We start from the raw sequence: 17,477 nt of genomic DNA, 5'->3' as shown, positions 1-17,477 counted from the left end.
TAGTCTTCTCCGATTGAACGTATATATGTGAGATTCATGCAAAACAAGTTCATTTATATTTTTTGGGTGAGAGAACCTCAAATAACATGAATTTTGAGATACTATTTATTTGACAAATTAATTATAAACATTTTTACTGTTTTTTCTATCGGACACTGAATTATTTATTACCCTACGGAGATGATACCCTGACTACTCTGTATAAAAACGATGGACGCTTTGTCTGAAGTTGATAATAAATAATAATAATAAATAGTAATAACTTTTGTTTTCCACTTTATTTACGAAAAAGACAACTTCACCTGACATCTAAGAGGCAAGTCAAAGTTGTAAAACTACAGTCGTCTTTCGCTTACCCGGCCGAGTGACTAATTTAATTCAAGTGCTAAAATCCATCGTTAGTAAAATGATAACAATATTAAGTTAAATGCGTACCCAAGTAATTTGATTAATAAAGTTACTAGTATCAACATCTGTCATTCCTTATCTCATCCCCACCAAATTTACGATGTCCTCTTACATCTTAACTTCGCCATTAATAAAATTATCGCCATGACTTTTGGGTCTTGAGAAAACTTTTGACACAATTACAAATAATTCAATTCCGCCTTATCGGGAAATGTTTCCCTAAGGGATGACATCAATAGGGAACCCCGCTATAGGAGTATTAGATACCCACCATTCCACACCGTTAAATATGCATGATTTATTAAGATTTTCACAGGTGAAGATAATGGCGTTCGAAGAAAAATCGTTTGTAAGCTAACCTCAAAACGCAATTCTTGAACTGAATTATTTTTTTCACTTTATAAAAAAGGGACTTTGTTTTTAAGAAAATTTGTTGGTACTTTTTCCCTCACCTACCGCTACCGTTCTGGAGGTCCCAGGTTCGATTCCCAGGGGGGTCAAATAATTAAAAGTGTTTTTTTCATTTTCAATTAATGTTTTACTTAGTAAATACCACTATTTCTTAAAATCTACTGTGACACGTGTTTCGATGCATTCCGCATCATTTTCAAACACCGTGTTCATTTTCAAATACGGTGTTTGAAAATGACGCGGAATGCATCGAAACACGTGTTACAGTAGATTTTAAGAAATAGTGGTATTTACTTAGTAAAACATTAATTAAAAATGGATAGATTTTACCACAAAGTGACTGCCGAATCAGTTAATGAAAAAGTGATTTTTTCACTCTAATATTTATTCAATATTACCCTGGACTGGTACCTGAAGCGAATGGCTGATCACTTTTCCATAGTGTGTTGACGATCAAGATCCCACTGTATTTATATAATGCAGTGCCCTATGCACCACTGGGGTGCGGTTGAGGGTTTGAATTGAATTGAATTTTCCCTCAAATCGGTTTCGACAAAAACCTTGCCATCATTAGGGTTAAACATGTTCATGTTAGTACACACACACACATAAATATATATATATATATATATATATATATATATATATATATATATATATATATATATATATATATATATATATATATATATATATATATATATATATATATATATATATATATATATATATATATATATATATATATATATATATATATATATATATATATATATATATATATATATATATATGTATATATATATATATATATATATATATATATATATATATATATATATATAAATATATATATAACATGTGTGTGAGAATGTAAGTGATAATATCGGAGCACTTGCACAGTATTGTTATTGTAAAACATGAATAGAGTTTTATAAAAAGTTTTATACAGCTAAATGATATGCCACAAAAGCCAGATTTTGGTATTCATGACGCTTACAAAAACATCTAATTCAACTCCAAGAATACATTTTCTATTGTCTCTCTTCCCCCCACCTAATCCACTTTATTACGTATTGTGTTACAATACACTATATAACTTCCATAATATATGTATACAACAGCGATATTTTCCAGGACTGAAATGGAACCTTCGTTTTGAATGTAAAATACAAAAACGTTTTTATAATAAGTATTACTTTTTGTATTTTTATTTATAACCGACTTTTTTCATCGATATATCCATAGAAGAAGACGCTTTTTATTATTGTAATTGTATCAAGATATACCTGATTCGTTCAGATTGAGAATGAACACAGTACTCACACAGTCCCATCACTAGCGAAGTGTCGAGTATAACGTTATGGCCTTATATAATAATATAGTATGTACAATATAGGTTTGCATTTCGCTCACTCCTTTCAAGAACGGCATTAATCGAAAATCGTCAATTTTCAGTTGTGCATATTTTCGGAATGCCTAGACAATGTACTATATCCCAGCAAAAGAGACATATTTATAACTTAATATTTACCCGCTAAAGGACAAAAAAAAATGTTTTTGCATTTTGAATAAAAGGTATTGTTTGATTATTTTTTTAAATATACCTACTGAATATTTTTCAAATGAAGAAAACATTTTCTGGTTTTACCTAAAAAGATCTGTTGCACAGTAATAAGTTCAATAATGGGCTTGATATTTATTTTTAATACATTTTATTTTATGTATGAACTTTAAAAACGTTCTCCTGAAAAATCTAGTTTTTTTTTATTTATGACATTCTTGTGATTTGTTATTTCGTTTTATTTCCAAAATGAGAAATGGAAATAACTCATTGAGAATATTAAATGTACGATGTGTGTGTTTTAAAATAAATAAATATTTTTCAAGACTAGATTTAACATCTGTCAAGAAGTACGTTGTCGCCAAGGATAATATTTAGTGTTGCGTGTGTTGCTGTTACGTTCAAAATATTGGACTGCCATTGCGGTAAAAAAAAGTATTAAACTGTGGCAAACAAATTTCAAAGGTCCATATAAAAAATGCTTATATTCAAACGCAACGTTGCAACGCGTTGTGTTAAAAAGCAAATTTTCAAACGGATCGATGAATTACTTAAGCACATTTCAGATTTTGAAAAAATAAACAAACATTTTAATTGTTATAGATATATTTAGAATGTGGTAACATATTTCTTTTCTTTTGCTAGACTGAGCCACAGCAACACGTGGCCGGGTACAGTTAGTATTTAATATTAGAGTGAAATATAATTAATGTTTTTTTTCCCGCCCCGGGAATCGAACCCGTAACCTCCAGCACTGTCACTAAACGTGCTAATCATTATGCTGTAGAGACGAACATATTTTTTTTAATTATCTTTGTTTAACTGTTAGCACATTTAATTATGTTTTAAAAAATATATATTACGCATTACTTTATATGCTTATGTATTTAATATGCTTATTTATTCAAAGTATTTTTTTTAATAAAAATACTTATAATCCGCAAAACCTCTGTTGTTACCTCTATGTAAATGAAAAAAAAATACATCACAAACACCTGGACCAATTTAAAATGAATCATTCTTGATTTTATTTTGCGACTGGTGGGAATCGAGCCCGCGACGCTAGTTACGCAATCAAGCGTGTACCCAACTACACTACGGCACTAGACATTGTTACCAAAAAAAGTTTCAGAGTGCGCGCGGCTCGTGAATCGTTCATGTTATTTTTTTTTTTGCTGCTAGTTATACCAGAGGAAAACAGAAAAATCATCTATAAGTTAGTTTATTTATAGAAACGTGTGTGTGACAATAATTTATGCTAAAGAAATGTTTTTTTTTTTATATAAACTATCTATTATTGTTACTCTAATCGCAGTGCGCGGACGTGAATCGTTGATATTAATTCGTTTTTTTTTAATAATATTTTTGCAAAAATATGACAATGGACCTATTGTGAAATTCTGTTGAACTCTTGGTGGATTTAAAATAATCTTATTGCTTGACAATAATTAAACCTTAAACATTGTTTTTGAGTAAAACTAATCTACATATGATTCATACCACTGATAGTTTTATAGTGCGCGGTTGTGAATCGTTCATATTAATATGTTATTTTTTTTAAATGTTTCTGAAAAGATATGCCAATGAAGTGTTATAGTGAGATCCCATTAAACATTAGGTACATTTAGTAAAACTTGGTTTTTAGGAAGATTAGAACACAACTCTTTTAAAATTTATTCTTACAAATTATTATGTAAACTAATGGAGTTATTGTGAAATTCTGTTAAAACATTTGGTGCATTTAAGAAAACGTGGTTTTTTAAGAGAAGTTGTGATCTATTCTTATTTATCATTACGAATTATTATGGTATGCTAAGTGAGTTATATTAAAATCCTAGCAAACATTTTGTGCACTTAAGAAAACGTGGTTTTGAAAAAAAAATATACTCTCTTCTTATTTATTATTACGAATTATTATGTATGACAATGGCGTTATTGTGAAATTGAATTTATCATATAGTGCAATAGGAAAACGTGATTTTTTACAAGAATTTGTGTTTTATACTTATTTATTAACATGAATTATTATGGTTTACCAATAGCGTTATTGTGAAATCCTGTTTGACATTTGGTGCACTTAGGAAATCGTAGTTTTTTAAGAGAATTTGTGCTTTTTTAAGAGAATTTATCATTACGAATTATTATGTATGGTAATGGCGTTATTGTGAAATCCAGTTAGTGCAATAGAAAAACGTAATTTTTTACAAGAATTTGTGCTGTATTCTTATGTATCAATATGAATTATTATGGTTTACCAATAGCGTTATTGTGAAATCCTGTGAAACATTTAGTGTATTTAGGAAATCGTAGTTTTTGAAGAGAATTTGTGCTGTATTCTTATTTATCATTACGAATTATTATGTATGACAATGGCGTTATTGTGAACACCAGTAAGTGCAATAGGAAAACGTGATTTTTAAAAGAATTTCCGCTCTATTTTTATATATCAGTACGAATTATTATGGTTTGCCAGTATCGTGATTTTTGTCAATAATTTGTGCTCTATTCTTATTTATCATTACGAATTATTATGTATGGCAATGGCGTAATTGTGAAATCCAATTAGTGCAATAGGAAAACGTGATTTTTTACAATAAACTGTGCTCTATTTTCATTTATTTATACGGATTATTATGGTTTGCAAATATCGTGATTTTTGTCAAGAATTTGTACTCTATTCTTATTAATCATTACGAATTATTATGTACGGTAATGGCGTTATTGTGAAATCCAGTTAGTGCAATAGAAAAACGTGATTTTTTACAATAATTTGTGCTCTATTCTCATTTATTAATACGAATCATTATGGTTTGCCAATATCGTGATTTTTATCAAGGATTTGTACTCTATTCTTATTAATCATTATGAATTATTATGTACGGTAATGGCGTTATTGTGAAATCCAGTTAGTGCAATAGAAAAACGTGATTTTTTACAATAATTTGTGCTCTATTCTCATTTATTAATACGAATCATTATGGTTTGCCAATATCGTGATTTTTGTCAAGAATTTGTACTCTATTCTTATTAATCATTATGAATTATTATGTACGGTAATGGCGTTATTGTGAAATCCAGTTAGTGCAATAGAAAAACGTGATTTTTTACAATAATTTGTGCTTATTCTTATTTATCATTGCAAATTATTTGCGATATAAATATAAAGATCAATTTTATCTTAGAAGCAGTGAAATTGGTTTTCATCAACAATTGGATGGCGTGCCGTTAATATTCAGGTAAGTAAATATTTAAATAATTATTTACCATTTCAGCGGCGTGATTGATAGCATATGTCTTTTTGAATTAGTCATTAACATACATTGTTGTCAGTCATTATAACTAGAATTTAGAAGAATTGCTATAAATTATGTTTATGTTTACTTTCAACTACGTGAGTTGAAGATTAACTTTAAAGAGTTTTTTTTTTAATGTATAACGCAAAACCAATGTAAATTATTTCACGAATATTTTGCTTGAAGTTCGTGTGTTGGGTCGAGTAGGTAAAAATTTGTTATTATAATTATTTTGCTATAATTATTTTGTCCGCCTCCGTAGTGTAATGGACAGCACGCTCGGCTACCGTTCTGGAAGTCCCGGGTTCTATTTCCAAGGGGGGCAAAATAAATATAAGTGATTTTTTCACTGTAATATTTATTCAATATTATTACCCTGGACCTGGTACCTGAAGCGGAGGGCTGATCACCTTTCCTTCATGTGTAAACGATCAAGATAACACTGCGTTTATATGACGCAGTGCCCTATGCACCATTGGGGTGCGGATAAGGGTTTTATTATTATTATTATTATTATTTGGTTAAATTGTGGTAAGTGAATACTTTATACATGTTTAAAATGCTACCCATGATTGACACCACACTTATCAAATCTGTATTATTTTGCTTTTTTGACGTTAATTATAAGTAGTGAGTTCGATAAAAAAGGAATAAATTTATGTTGATGGATATGTGTTAAGCAGAATACTGTTTGTCCGCCTCCGTAGTGTAATGGTCAGCACGTTCGGCTACCGTTTTGGAGGTCTCGGGTTCGATTCCCAGGGGGGGTTAAATAAATATACGTAATTTTTTCACTCTAATATTTATTCAATATTACCCTGGACTGGTACCTGAAACGGAGGGCTGATCACCTTTCCTTTGTGTGTTTACAATCAAGATAACAGTGCCTTATCCACCATTGGGGTGCGGATAAGGGTTTGAATGAATGAATAATTCTGTTTGTCCGGCTCTAAAGCGTAGTGGTTAGCGTTTTTGGCTAAAATGCTGGAAGTCCCGGGTTTTGTTACCAAGAGAGTAAAAGAAAATATTTTTCACTCTAATATTCATTTGATAGTATCCCGGACTGTTACCCGAAGTGCAGGATTAATCACCTTGCCATCATAAAATTAACTAACGTAACATTGCATCAGTTTTATGCACTGCCCTATGCACCATTGAGTTTGGTTAAGAATCAATAGTATTACAGGTTTTTTACTTCAAATTGAACGTTTTACAAACCAAATTGGACGTTATATTGTATTTTACAAAATTAAAATGAATTTAAAAAATATAACTAAGGCTTGTCAATTTGACGACTAACGCACTTGCTAGTCTTAAGAATAAAATATGTGGGCAGGAATTCACACTGGCGGTATCTGTAGTACTAGTGTGAATATATTTTGAAAATTCTAACATTTTTATAAATTACAATACAGCGTCTAATTTGTTTTGTGAAACGTCCAATTTGATTTTTCAAACGTGAAATTTGATATTCTCAATATTAATAATATTTAAAGCATTTACTTTGTGGTTGGTCATTTTTACTTTTTACTTTTTTTACAAAAATGTTAACAATAATAGTATATAACCACTTACCAAAATTTTTATGTCTACCGGTTTCGAGACATACGTAAATAGTACTATGGTAGTGAAGGGTAGTATTGTTTGCATGCTGTGGTAGTGATTGTCCTGACGAAGAGACGGGTACGCCTCGAAACCGGTAGACATAAAAATCTCGGTGAGTGGTTATATACTAATATTATTAACGTCAAACGTCCAATTTGAAGTGAAAAACATGTATAATAGTATAGTTTGGCAACCCTGACTGGTTTGTTTATATCTACACATTACTTTGTCGGCGAACTCCTTCCTTGGAACAACCATTTATGCTATTTTAAAGTAATGCAAAAAGCAAAACGATGCATGATAGATATTCAAATTAGGGAAGGAATGCAATGCTGATATAAGCATTATCGATAAAATTAAGAAAGGTGTGTTGAGATTTAGACATGTGAACGAATGAGTGAGGAAATGAGTGAGGCGAATGTAATTGGGAAAAAGAGCAGAGGAAGACCGAGAAAAACTTGGCACGATCAGGTATGCCAAATACTTGAAAGCGGTCAGGTTAGGAGTCGTAATAACCGACGGGTATCTATGAGGAGATGCATGAACGTGGAAGAGGCGAAGAATATTTGCAAAGACAAACTGGTGTGGCGTTCTATTCTGTCTACTACCCTTGCGGGGAAGCGGCGTGATGGTTTGTTAGTTAGTTTTTAAGTAAAGATGAATCGAGAAAAAAAGTTATGACGCCTAAAATGTGCCTTCATGCAATTTAACTAAGGTCACCGCCATAACAATAAATAACTGTCTCATAAAAGCAACACCTAATTCTTCAAAATATGTATGTAAAAATAGAATATTAAAATTTAGACTTTTCAAATAATGTTCAAATATAATATTACATTATTCTTGAAATATAAAGCTTTATTCAACCTATTATAAGCGTTTATTGACTTAACATTTTACAAATGAAAACGCCATGAAAAGATTGTGGGGTTAAAAAAACGTTTTCTCAGCTGTAAATTTGTAAAAGAATTAAAAATTTAAAAAATACACACTCCTTTCAAATAGAATTTTCATTGCAAAATTTTATTTTTCACTTTTCAATTAATTTCTGAATTCTGAACATTACTGTGGTTACAAAATGAAATACTCATGGAATTAAAAAACTTATGCCTCTTTTTTGGCTTGCTGATCAAAAACAAACATAAAATTCATTACATTACGAATATCAATGGGACGGTTAATTAAATTTTATCTTGAATTAGATTTAATATTTTACTGACATTTCTTGGTAGGACTTCATTTATAAAATAAAACAACGACTAAATATTTTAAATTAAATCATCTTTAGACCCTTAAAAAAACACAAAAACCAATAATAATACTCTAACAAAATATAAACCCTTACTTTATATTACATGTAATTATGTATTACTGTACAACATTTTGAAAGTGTCCAAATACTTGTTCACAAAATCTGGATTAATAAAATTTTGATTAATGATTCAAGAACGTTTCGGAATTGGTTTATATATGTATAGAACTTCCAAGAATTTGAGTAGAGTGGTTGTCAATAATAATAGAGGGGTAGAATTGGTGAATGTTACACGTGTGTTAAGTGATGACTGAAACCAGCCTATGACGGTCGTCAGCCCCGTAAATGCCAAGACATCCATATTCTTCTTCACCTTTGATAAGATGTCAAAAAATAATATATAAAAATAAAATAATAATATATAATAAAAAATAATAATACTATAATACTAAGTTTCAATTCATTCCATTTAATACATTTGGTCAGAATTTTTTAAAATAAAATCATGGTTTTTAACCGCTTTTTTGCTGTATAATACTGCTTCTACCATCACGGCGTTTCACTATAAGTGTAGGCAGAGAGGATGGACCGCCATACTCTTCTGTCCTGACACACACATTTAGCTTCCTGCACATCCATACATGTAATCATGCATGCCCTCCGATTATATGCCATAAAACGATTTTTCACACATTCATTTCAGAAAACGCATGTCAACGGCGTTGTTGTATATATAGCCTACAAATTTGTCAAATAACGATGAAATCCGGTCACTGGTCAAAGAAAATATGAGGAAAAAAATATATAAATTTACTGTACGAGTACATGTTGGTATCAGGGGGGGTGCATTCCATATAGGCAGAAAAGCAGTGCCTAACCGAACTTACCCGCGTGACATATAAAAACGCAACCAGTACCTACCCTACCTTACTAAGTAGTACCTAGCTTACCTTACTACCTACTTCTACTACATACTCGAGTAACTAGTACCTAGATTACCTTACTACCTACGTCTACTGCACGCCACTGGTTGGCTAAAACTTTTCGTGTACGCCACTGGTTGGTATACACCTTAGAATTCTATTTTTCCTTCATTTTGTGCAGAAAATTATGGAAAACATAAATAGGTGCTTAATATGGGTAACTACTATTTCACCCTACATATTAAATTATTATTAATCAATTTAGAAATTCGTCCACACTCCATCCCTGGCGCCTTTATCCAATAAACCGCGTCACATTGTTCGCACACAATTTGCGTAATGGAGTTCAAGCGCGTATTTGCATATAACGCTGTAACTTTATGATGTATGGTGTAAAATAGCTACTAGCTGCAATGGAATGCTCCAGAAGATAGTGGGATGGAAGAGTGGGAACACAATCCTATTAGGTCCATTACAGAAACGGTCGCAATGACCTGATTTCGTTTCAAGGAGCCATTTGGCTGTTGAATTTATGTGTTTTTCTCCAGCGAAATTGTGTCATTATGCCATTGCGATGTGATTTTTATATCGAAACGTAATATAAAATCTACCAGTGAAACAAGTAACACCTGAGGTACGATTCCAAACATATAATTTATTTGTTGATATAAATATATATCGATGCGAGGTTGCGAAATAGATTGAATAGAGCACTAGCTTTGTGATATTCCATTTTATAATTTAAATGTAATTTTGTTTCAAAATCAAGCGATTTAAAAACAAAGTAATATATATATATATATATATATATATATATATATATATATATATATATATATATATATATATATATATATATATATATATATATATATATATATATATATATATATATATATATATATATATATATATATATATATATATATATATATATATATATATATATATATATATATATATATATATATTTATATATATATATAAATATATATATATATATATATATATATATATATATATATATATATATATATATATATATATATATATATATATATATATATATATATATATATATATATATATATATATATATATATATATATATATATATATATATATATATATATATATATATATATATATATATATATATATATATATATATCAGACAGTGCAAGATCTGAACTATACGGTGGATGCATCAAAATTTCCCAACCAAGTTCCAAGTGTAAAAACGTAAGAATGCAAAGCTGAGATAAACACCATCGATAAAATTAAGAAAGTTGTTTTGAAATGGTTTGGACATATGGAAAGAATGATTGAAGCAAAAAAGGTAAAACAAAATTATGAGGCGAATGTAGTTGGAAAAGGAAGCAAACGAAGACCGAGGAAAACATGACATTATGAGGTGTGCATGGCCTTATCTGTAGGTATGTATAGGAATTATATGTAGGAATAACCTGCGAAGCCTCTACTTTAGAAGCGCTTTTAGGGGCTTGTCCGCAGGTAGGATAGTAAGGATAGTGAGGGTAAATATGAAAACACATTATAATCACCCAGACCAATTGAAAATAAATCTTTGTTGAATTTATTTAGCAATTGGCTGGAATCGAACCCTCGACGCCAGGTTCGCAGTCGAGCGTCTACCCGACGACGCCACGGCGCCTGTCCCGTGGCGTTGTTGGGTATTATTTAAAGTCACCTTCAATTTTATGTAGTTTAACTTCTAATTAGTTAAAAAAAAATAATAGTGGTGCAAATTAAAAACATTATACTAAAAAGTAGATATTTTAAATAATTTTCTATGATATTTCTGATTTATCATAAATAAAACAACTAGTAATATAGCTGGGTTTAGTATGAAACTCTAAATGTCAAAGCTAAGCAAAGTCGAGTTTCAATTAATTATCGTCTTCATCAATTAGGAGATGCCTTTTAAGTGAAGACATTCAATTAATCTTGAAACATTAGGTTTAAGGAACGTGACGTCATGTATCTGTTTGTGATGGAGGCAAACACGTGACTTGAAATTGAGAATCTTTCAATAAATCTTTACGTAAGAAAACGTTAGGTTTGTTTTAAATCTTAAGATTTAAATCTTTTAAAGCTGTTCACCGGTTGCTTTTACTTTTTTACACAAGGTTGGATTCCATACACGCGTATTTAATATACCTACAAGAGGAAAACAGATTTTTTCACCACAATGGCAGCGCCATCATCGCACGCAATAATTAACATTTCTCACTGTGGACATCGTGTTTCTTGACGGTCGCTTATATAATATATTTTCAATTAAAGTAAAACATAATAAATACCTCTTTTCCTTTAAATATAATGCGAAACGTGTTTCGATGTATTTCGTATCATTTTCTAACACCGTATGATACGGAATCCATCGAAACACGTACAACATTAGATTTTAAGAAAAAATAGTATTTACTAGGCTAAATCCTAAATTAAAAAAGGAAAGATATCACCACAAAGTGACTGCCGAATCAATTAATAAAAATATTATATACCCAAGTAAAAGGAAATCAAACATTTTCTATTTTCGTCTGTTGATGAGAACATCAGTAGTTTTCGAAACTAGTCGTGTTTTCATTAAAAAACTGAAGAAATATCTTATTCAAGTGTTTTTTTTTATATTTCAAATATTTTCCCAAGAAAATTTAATTAATTAATTTTATTTACAGGTACAAATAATACTTGAATGTTTAAGATTGAATTCTAACCCATGTATTGTTAGAATATAGAAATAACAGTCGCTTTAAGAATAATACCAATCATTTTCTCATTGTATTCGTTTTGTTGGGGCGAATTGTAAACCATATTATCTTTTAATATGTGCCCCTTATGGAGGAAGTACATTAAAACCTCGATATAACGGAGTTATTAGGGGGAGGAGGTACCCGTTAAAGTCGAAAGTCCGTTTTATAAAAATATGCGTAAAATATTTTTTTTAAACTTGAATGTGAACACCGTATTTAGATATGAATAAACAATACAAAACTCAAACGAAACTCTATTTATTGTCATCAGATACTCGTCGTGAAGTGACGTTGCTATTTGATATCAACGCACTTGCTTTCGGTAATGCTGCTTTGAAAAAGAAATCATGTTTTGTTTGCACCTTTCATTTTGTTTTTAAATGAACCCTTTTTCTTCTCTGGTCTCGATCTTGCAGATTGGTCTGCAGCAACAGATGACCTCTCCTTCGCCATTCTCTTCTATCAACTCTAAAATTGCGAAAATACTTTTGATAATTATTTTCATATGTTTGGATGTATGGCGTGATCATCATGGCCGCTAAAAATATGCAGTTGTACTTGTATTTTTTTGTCACCCGATTGTGCATAGGGCACAACATAATATAAACGCAGTGTTATCTTGGTCATTAACACGCGAAGGAAAGGTGATCAGCCCTTCGCTTCAGGAACCAGTCCTGAGTAATATTGAATAAACATTAAAGTTAAAAATAACTTTTATTTACTTGACCTAGCCTAGCGTGCACACACTACAGAGAAAGATTTGTATTTAAGCATGTATAATACTGAGAGGACCTTTTTTTTTCGTTATATCCAAAGTTTGTTGAGAAGAGGTCCGTTATATCAAGGTTTAACTGTATTATTGAAGTTGTGCTGTAGAGTAAAGCATCGCCTTGCTACATTGCCACAAATCTACCGCCAGGAGATATTATACTATAGAAGTAAGGGTTAGCATAATAAATGTGCAGTGGTGAGTTATTACACCCTGCATCCCAAGCCAATTTAAACCGGAATACTCTATTAAGGGTGTTTAAACCACTTATTGCATTATATAAGCCATTTCAGGAGTCTTATAAATACAGAAATATTTCTTATATTTTTTCATCATAAGAAAACTAACTAACCAACAGAAGCAGAGAAAATAGAATGCCACACGAATCTATCTTTGCAAATTTTCACATCTTCCATTTTCACAACATTTTGTGTTTATACAAATTCTTGTTCAAAAAAATATAATTTCGTGGTTCTCAATAGTGGGTAGAGAATAGAACGCAACATCATTGTGTCTTTACAAACAATATTCACCTCTTCCACATTCATGCATCTCCTCATGCATACCCGTCAATTATTCCGTCTCCTGTCCTGAAAGAGATTGAAATACTTAATAATTTAAAGAGATTGAAATACTTAATAATTTTAACTGAATACAGTTGAAATGCGATATTTTAGACGAATGTGCAGCAAAACGATGTATGATAGATGTTCTAATGGTGATGTAAGGAAATAATGCAAGGCTGAGATAAGCATTTTCGATATTATTTAGAAAGCTGTGTAGAGGAGGTTTGGGTATGATACATTTTGTGCCTTCCTGTTATATATATCGTAGTCGTACAGGAGAAAGTGACCAACTAACAAAACGTAAGATGTTCAGGAGGGCCATTTAAGTCACTTTTGCTTAGCAAGAAAATAAACATCAATGCAGTAAGTCATTTTTAACAAGTCAATTTATTATACTTCCAAGTTTAAAATCCTTTGGGATTTTTTTCAGGGCAATATAAAGCTCGGCTGTCCAAACTTAAAACACAGTAAGGGACATTTTTTTGTGGTCCTTTTTTTTTTACATTTTTGGGCTAAGTAGAATCTACTTAGTCAAAAAATGCAAAAAAAACGTACTACAAAAAAATGTCCCTTACTGTGTTTTGAGTTTGGACAGCCGAGCTAGTAAGATATCAAATAGTCAATGATTATGTTATAAAAAGTGCATTGGTCACTTTCTCCTGTATGCCTACGATATGTGTGTGTGTGTGTGTGTGTGTGTGTGTGTGCGTGTGTGTGTGTGTGTGTGTGTGTGCGTGTGTGTGTGTGTGTGTGTGTGTGTGTGTGTGTGCGTGTGTCTGTAACTGTAAATATGTTAATATGTATTGAATCCTTAAAGTTTGTGATAATATTTTGTTCGAAAGCACAAATCACAATTTAGAATTCAAATTTGTTTTATTTGCCATGTTTAGCCAACATAACATATGCCAAACATAAACATAACACAAGGTTGTTTACTCGGAATCCTTTTAGTTCAGTTAATTTAACCCAATACGTTTTATTTATTTTACAAGGATAATAATATTAGAAAATACAGAGTTTATTTATCAAATCAATTTATCACGTAACTTCAAGGGAGTTGTATCCACATTAATATGAAATATTATTAGCTAAAGAACGAATTCCTTCCTGATTAATGTTTGTTCAGGATACTAAATGTATTTCTGTTATTATTGGCAAACAATAAAGTTTTTTCGCAGACCAGTTTATTACCGTTCCGATTTTTAATTCATTTTATTTTAAGGCAAAAAGCCCTTACTCCAAAAATTCATAAAATATATATTTTAAGTAAATACTCAAAAAAGCAACAAAAAAAATTCCAGAAGGGAACAAAATGTGCAGTTAAACAACGAAGGATGTTTGTATGGTGATAAAAGTTAAGAATATAAGGTTGAGATGAGCATTATTGATATAATTAAGAAAGGTGTGTTTAGATGTCTTGTATATTTTAATCGAAAGAGTGAAGAAAGAATAGTAAAACTTGTTTATTTAAAAAATGTAGTTGATAATAAAAGCAGAAGAAGACCGAGGAAAATTTGGCACGAGGTTTGGTCAGAAGTCGGGATAATCCTCGGGTATGTGTGAGGAGATACATGAATGCAGAAGGGACGAAGATTATTAGCAAAGACATATTGGTTTGGGGTTCTATTCCCGTTAGTTAGTTAGTTAGTTAGTTAGTTAAATAAATAAATCATTTTTGAAAGAGACTAGTACGACCCTCTTTGAGCCAATTTGAGCCTCTCCAATACACTTCTAGTAAAAGTAAAAATTATTGAAGTAATTCGTGCAATAATGTTAAAAATCTATTTTGAAAAATGAACTTACTGCTCGAGGTTTTTATATTCATACAATATTAAGCTTTTTAGTGTTTCATGATTGTTAATTTTTTCAGCTCAGTGATATTTTAATACGATCCACAGTTAAAACAGCTGAATTTTGGGTAGGTGGCACTTAAATTACAATGTTTCTAGTCAACTCAACATTTTCATGCCATAAAAGTGAAACTCTCGCGAAATACTACCTCCGAAAAACTTGTACTTCATTTGATAAAGTATTTTTATAATGAAAGGCGCTTTGTGAATATTGTAACCAAAAGTTAAATTCTAGTTGAAGTCACTGACTTCAAAAGCTTAAATTAAGTTCTGTGATTCTATTCATTATTTAATGTATTCACATTCATAATATTTTTTTCATTAAGTATTTTCAATTCTAAAAAAAAGTATGTGAGAATATTTCAAAAGAATTCTCAGCTCGGAAGGTTTCAGCTATTCAATTTTCAAGAATATTAAAGGTCCTCGATTTCTAAAGGAGACCAAATAAATATGAACGATTTTTCACTTAAAATACTATTTCAACGAATTTTTCGACATTTATTAAATATATGAAAATCACATAAAAGAATTAAGATTTTACTGGAATGGTTAATGTAGAGATGAACTAATTACTATAAATTTACTTGACTTACGAACAAGAGAGCACTGCATGCATGCAATGCAACATTAGATGTTAATACGGGGTAAAAGCAGTGGGCTGATATTTCACTAAAATCCTTAGAGATTCACTATTTATGTAATATAATGTGGGATTTTTATTTAAAATTTTACTCCCAACATTTTGAGTGTGTCGAAATACTTGTTCACAAAATCTGAATTATCTCCAATTACAGGAGTTATTTTCATATTATTTTTTGAAATATCATCAAAGATGAAGAAGAATAAAAAATACTAATAAAATAGTTTCTGCTCAGTAAAAAGCTTATTTTCATCTTACCAATAGATGTCTCTAGTGAAGTTCTAGTGATTTAAGAAGAATGTTTCAAATTGGTTCATATTTATAGAATTTCCAAGAATTTGAGTAGTGTGGTTGTCAATAATGGGTAGAATTGGTGAATGTTACACGTGTGTAAAATGATCACTTAAACCAGCCTATGACGGTCGTCAGCCCCGTAAATGCCCAAACTTCCATATTCTTCTTTATCTTTGATGAGATTTAAAAAAATAATATGAAAATTTTACTTGTTTAATACCACTTTTTTAAATCTATTATCACACGTGTTTTGATATATTTCACAACTAAAATGAAAGTCCGAGCATTTCAGGGTTAACGACCTGGTATTTAGCTGGCTTTAGTAATCACTTTAAACACATGGGTAACGTTAGCCATTTTGCCCATTATTGATATCGAATCTACCTCTTAAAAATAACAACAGTACATATCGCTCACTCACTAAAAATAACAACAGTCATATATCAAAAATCGTCAATTTTCAGTTGTGCATGTTTTCGAAATGCCCAGAAAATGTACTATATCCTAGCAAAAGCGGCATACTTTTAACTTAATATTTACCCGCTAGAGGACAGAAAGTGTTGTTTTAGCACTTTGAAGAAAAGGTACTGTCTAATTATTTTTTAAATCTACTAAATATTTTTCAAATGGAGAAAAAACATTCAGGTTTTACCTAAAAGGATCTGTTGCACAATAAAAAAGTTCAATAAGTGGCATAATATTTATTTTTAATACATTATATTATATTTTTAAACTTTAAAAACGATCTCCTGAAAAATCAAGTTTTTTGATTTATGACGTTGTTGAAAGTGAGTTGAGTGAGCGATGTATGTACATCGAAACACGTGACCTTAAGATTTTTTAAGTTTAAATTTATAATGGACAGATATTACCTAAAGTGACTGCCGGATGAATGAATGAAATAAAGTATTTAAATTTTACATTATTTTGTATCTGTCCGTATTGTTGGGTGTGTGGTGGGGTTTCTATAGCCGCACAGTATTGTTACGTTCCTAGGAACTGGTTAAGCTTAACCAGTTCTCTTCTCGCACCATATACTTTTGTCCTTCAGTGTACGTCTACACATTTGGCGATATCCAGAAATAGAAAACCAGGGCTGAAATTAACCGACAAAAAAACCACTATTGA

The 17,477-nt window shown here is 30.6% G+C and overlaps 1 protein-coding gene across 1 annotated transcript in view; it reads left to right on the top strand.

Moving 5' to 3' along the window:
• The first annotated feature begins 5,471 nt into the window (after positions 1-5,471).
• The window catches only part of Tob (Transducer of ERBB2), a 176,814-nt gene continuing 164,808 nt past the window's right edge, over positions 5,472-17,477 (top strand). The window contains exon 1 of the mRNA XM_088256962.1: positions 5,472-5,619. The gene's annotated coding sequence lies outside the window, so the exon portion shown is untranslated. The remainder of the gene's footprint in view (positions 5,620-17,477) is intronic.

The sequence above is a fragment of the Brachycentrus maculatus genome, unplaced genomic scaffold (assembly GCF_059751285.1).
Source record: "Brachycentrus maculatus isolate JH-2025_06_01 unplaced genomic scaffold, ASM5975128v1 h1tg000069l, whole genome shotgun sequence".
In the NCBI taxonomy this organism is placed as follows: Eukaryota; Metazoa; Arthropoda; class Insecta; order Trichoptera; family Brachycentridae; genus Brachycentrus; species Brachycentrus maculatus.
The sequence above is the reverse complement of the archived record's forward strand: the minus strand, read 5'-3'. Positions and strand labels throughout refer to the sequence as shown.